This window comes from Giraffa tippelskirchi, chromosome 3 (genome assembly GCF_054371585.1).
Source record: "Giraffa tippelskirchi isolate mGirTip1 chromosome 3, T2T-mGirTip1v1.2.pri, whole genome shotgun sequence".
Lineage (NCBI taxonomy): Eukaryota > Metazoa > Chordata > Mammalia > Artiodactyla > Giraffidae > Giraffa > Giraffa tippelskirchi.
Genome location: NC_137277.1, coordinates 85,466,022 through 85,471,261, shown reverse-complemented (window position 1 = coordinate 85,471,261; position 5,240 = coordinate 85,466,022). Strand labels below are relative to the sequence as shown.

General features: G+C 40.9%; 1 non-coding gene across 1 annotated transcript; it reads right to left on the bottom strand.

Moving 5' to 3' along the window:
* Positions 1-4,887: 4,887 nt before the first annotated feature.
* On the bottom strand, positions 4,888-4,960 carry TRNAM-CAU (transfer RNA methionine (anticodon CAU)). Its single transcript has one exon. It is a non-coding gene; the product is annotated as a tRNA-Met (tRNA).
* Between the last annotated feature and the right edge of the window lie 280 nt (positions 4,961-5,240).

Sequence of the window (5,240 nt, the reverse complement as noted above, 5' to 3'; positions counted from 1 at the left end):
TCCAGAGGGCTTTTGAGGGACTGCTGTGCCACTACTTATCACCTGAGATTTGATCTTTTTGGATAAGGTAATGTTTGTGTAATGTCTGGGTTCTGGTGACGATCACACAGTAAAGTATTAGTAGTCAAAGTTCATTCATGCAAAGTATAAAAATATAGACATGGTCATGCTTTAAATGTTAATATCTAATACCTGCTTCAGGATTTCCTCAATCATCCTTTATCTTTAGATGATGAATCTCATGTAGTGACCATGACTCTTCCTTTCTGGGTGAAAGATAAACACTTGAGCCTGTAAGTCAAGTTCATTTTATGTCAAGAAAGCATGAGGTAGTCAAGGTGCAGTTTCTAATCCTCACTGCTTTACTTTAGCCTTTTGGAGACCTGTAGACTGATCTATCCTCAAGAAATGTGAATGAAGGAGTAATGTGAGAGAACCAACCTATACTATTAATAATAAAACGTTGGGGTGTAGTGTCCCCGTTTCCTCTAATAAATGTGTACTCACACATGTACTCACATTAATCACAGTATTTTAAAGACGTCAGAAAACAAGATACCTACTAAGTGGGATATATTTGTCTCAGTAGACCACATGGGACAAAAATGAAAGTCAAATGAAGGACTCATCCATCGGGTGGTTGATTTTCTCTGCTGCCATGTTGAAGAGTTTCATCTACAGTCTTGTTTCATGGTGGGATTAAGGAGGAGGAGCTGTGGGGAAGAAAGGAGAGAAAAGTTGCCGGAAAGTTGGTGAAGAGATTTCCCCCAGAGTAAATTAGCTGTTCACACAAACACTTTGATCTGCTCTTATTGAGTCAGTTTGTATGAAACATATTTTATTTTATATTTTTGGCCTTGAATTTGTAAAGGTCATCCATGAGGAAATAGAACAATAAAGACTTTATTGCACTTGTCACTTCTCTAGTGACATTATTTCTAAAACCTGCCAATGACAGAGACCTGCCAATGACAGAGAGAGCTTGGCCTCTACTGTCAGAAGGAAATAAGAAGTGGCAAAAAAGCATGGGAGAGGGGATTTCCTCATTGCTCAAAGTAAAGAATGCAACTCATTTAAGATTGTTCAGTGTTAGTAGCAATCTTTTTTTTTGGTGCCTCATCAGAGTGTCATATAAAGCCCTTGACACATTGCATTAAAATCTTATATGCAGTCCTCAGGTAGATTTGTGGACAACTGGGTCACACAAAAAAACTTAATGTAGATAATTATAGGTCTAGAAAAATCACAAGTTTTCTCCCGCATGGACTGTGAAGTCTCTCAATACCATGGAGATGCACACATAGGAGAGGTGTGGCTGAACACAGTAGATGGCAGAGAGGCAACATTGAAAAGAATATGATCCCTGAATTGGTTAGGATGTTTTTGGCTGCAAGTAACAAAGCAACCTGACTAATGGTTATTTATATCAATAGGGATTTGCTCTTCTTACATAGCAACATGGACAGATGCTGGATGTTGGTTCAGCAGCTCAATCGATATTTGGCATGCTCAGCATTTCCTTCACTGTGGCAAGATGGCTACTGCAGCATCAGTCACCAAATCCACATTCAAAGTGATGCCTGGGCAAGACAGTGCAATTGGTGTGTCTGTTACTTATTCATTCAATCACTCATTCAACAAATATATACTGAGCACCAGCTACGTGCTGATACTAAACTAGGCATGGGGCATAGAAAGATGCTGAAGACAAGGAGTAGAAAGAGGAACATCAAACATTTTCTGTTCTTTATATCAGGCCAGCAAACATCTTCCCCTTATGTTTCATGGTTGTGAAATGGATATATGCCCCTCTCCACCCACTGCAATCACTGGTAAAGAGTAGCTGGAAGATTGAAGTCTTATACCAGTCACAATTCATTTTCTGAGGCTAGGGGAAGAACTATTTTTCCTAAGAACAAGTAACATTCATAATTCCTGAGTTTTATCCACAGATGTTTCCCCTAGGACTCATTCATTCACTCATTTATTCAAAAATACTTAAGAACACCTGCTATGTACCAGATACAACTTAGATACTGGGATTAGAGTGATGCATAAGACAAAAAGTTCCAATCGTCTATAAAATAAAAACAGTTCCAATCATCTATTACAAAAAAATCTTGTAATACAATATGGTAAGATGAATTAAGGTGATACTGGGAGTGGAGAAGAACCCAGAATGAGTTATGAATTTTTCATGCCCAGAATAGAGGAATGGATTGAGAGAAATGAAGACTTCCTAGAAGAGGGGATATTACAGCAGGCGCTTGGGGATAAATGCAATTCCACAGAACAGAGACGATTTGAAGGTGAAAGAGAGTAGTGAGGGACTCAGGACGCTCTGAGCTAGTTACAGTGACCATGGGATTCTCGGTCTTTATTTCCCCGTGGAATTTCATCTTTTGCCCAAGTTTGTAGTTTGACTACTCGTACCCCTTGTTCAAGGAGTGAGAAGTAAAGAGCAGAGGGTAAAGGGGAAGGCTGGTTTTACTTTGGAGTCGTCTCGCTCCAAAAATATCTTCAATGAACAAAGTGTAATCTCTTTAACCTTTCTCTTGTCCTCCCAAACTAGGAGATAGGAGAGTTCAAGTTCTCTACAGAAAGATCAAGCCTTTTAAAGAATTAAAAGCAGGGGGCACCATTCCTCTCCTTGTTCCTTTTCTTTCTATTTTTTAAAAAAATTTTTTGGCCATCCCTTGGGGCAAGTGCGATTTTGATTCTCTGACAGGGGATCGTACCTGTACCCCCTGTATTGGAAGTTCGGAGTCTTAACCACTGGACCGCCAGGGCAGTCCCTCCTCCTTGTTCCTGATACATTTCTAACCTGTCACCCTCACTTCAGTAACTTTGTTGGCCTGACAAGGAGCACATGGAGTGCAGTCTGTCTATTCAAAGAACTTTGCAGTTGCAAGCTCCACTGCTCACAAGGAGTGGGAAGGCCTGAGGTTTTCCATTATATTCACAAGGGGGCTTCAGAGTAAGAAGAGACCCAGCGTCTGTCTGCATTTTAGGGAAGTCTAAACACTGCCAGACGAAGACTTCCAAGTTCCCTTGACTGCTAATCCACAAAAAACCTGGTTGGTCTTCTTTATAAGCCTAATCCATCTGTCAATAGTGGTTAGGGGTCTGAGCACACACTACTTCAGAAACACCAGCCCCTTTCTGAATTAGTCCATCAGCAAACACACAGCAAGCGCTTTAGAAAGCATGGGGTTAGGAGATCTGACCTTAGAGAAACCAAGTGACATAATCCTACTCTCCACAACTCTATTTTGGGTCTAATGAAAATCCTCTGCTGAGGGAGAAGAAGAATCTTCAGCTTTAGGATGTATCTGAGAGCATAGGAATAGATTAACTCCGAAATGCTCTGTTTTTAGCATTTTATTTTTTAAATTTTATTTATTTATTTTCGGCTATGCTGAGTCTTCATTACTGCATGGACTTTTCTCTAGCTGCAGTGAGCGGGGGTTGCTCTCTAGCTGCAGCGCACAGGCTTCTCATTTCAGGGGCCTTTCTTGTTTCAGAGCACGAGCTCTAGGGCGCATGGGCTTCAATTGTTGTGACTTGTGGGCTCAGTAGTTGCAGCTCCTGGGCTCTAGAGCACAGGCTCAATAGTTGTGGCTCATGGGCTTTGTTGTTCCTCAGCAAGTGGAATCTTCCAAGATCCCACAGGGGTGGAATCCATGTCTCCTGCATTGGCATGTGGATTCTTTATCACTGAGCCACGAGGGAAGCCCTGAAAGTTTTATTTTGACCTAAAAGTGTAACTTTAAAAATATTCTTTATTGCTTTAAAAGGTAAATTGAAGATGGTTTTTGGAGGAGTACCTTGAATTGGAGCAAATTTTGGATACTGTGTCCTGGTAGGGTGATGCCAAAGCTCAAACCTCCACATACTTTCCTTGGGCAAAAGAGAGCAACTATACTCCCTTTGCATGGCTGAGTTATTGCATGAGTTACATTAGCAAATATGATACACAAATATGAACAAAACTCTATACAATTTCAAATTCTACAGATCTATTTTCCAAATTTAAATAGGAAAACTGAGAATTCTTCTAACAGTGAGTAAACGTTAGTAGAAATCAGTTTTATAAATCACAATGAAGAGAAGCTCGGTTCAGTCGCTCAGTCATGTCCGACTCCTTGTGACCCCATGCACTGCAGCACACCAGGCCTCCCTGTCCATCATTAACTCCCAGAGCTTGCTCAAACTCATGTCCATTGAGTCAGTGATGCCATCCAACCGTCTCATCCTGTCATCCCCTTCTCCTGCCTTCAATCTTTCCCAGCATCAGGGTCTTTTCAAATGAGTCAGTTCTTCGCATCAGGTGGCCAAAGTGTTGGAGTTTCAGCTTCAACATCAGTCCTTCCAATGAACATTCAGGACTGATTTCTTTTAGGATGGACTGGTTGGATCTCCTAGCAGGCTAAGGGATTCTCAAGAGTCTTCTCCAACACCTTAGTTCAAAAGCATCAATTCTTTGGCACTCAGCTTTCTTTAGAGTCCAGCTCTCACATCCGTACATGACTACTGGAAAAACCATAGCTTTGACTAGATGGATCTTTGTTGTCAAAGTAATGTTCTGCTTTTTGATATGTTGTCTAGTTTCGTCATAGCTTTTCTTCCAAGGAGCAAGTATCTTTTAATTTCATGGCTGCAGTCACCATCTGCGCTGATTTTGGAGCCCGAGAAAATAAAGTCTGTCACTGTTTCCATTGTTTCCCCATCTATTTGCCATGAAGTGATGGGACCGGATGCCATGATCTTAGTTTTCTGAATGCTGAGTTTTTTTTTTTTTTTTTTAACATATATTTTATTTATTTAGGCTATTTTATTTATTTATTTAGGCTGAACCAGCTGTCAATTGTGGCATGTGGGATCTAGTTCCCTAGTCAGGGATCGAACCTGTGCCCCCTGCATTATGAGCACAGAGTCTTATCCACTGGGCCACCAGGGAAGTCCCTGAATGCTGAGTTTTAAGCCAACTTTTTTCACTCTCCACTTTCACTTTCATCAAGAGGCTCTTTAGTTCTTCTTCACTTTCTGCCATAAAGGTGGTGTTATCTGCATATCTGAGGTTATTGATATTTCTCCTGGCAATCTTGATTCCAGCTTGTGCTTCATCCAGCCCGGCATTTCACATGATGTACTCTGCATATAAGTTAAACAAGCAGGGTGACGATATACATCCTTGACATACTCCTTTCCCAATTTTGAACCAGTCTGTTGTTTCATGT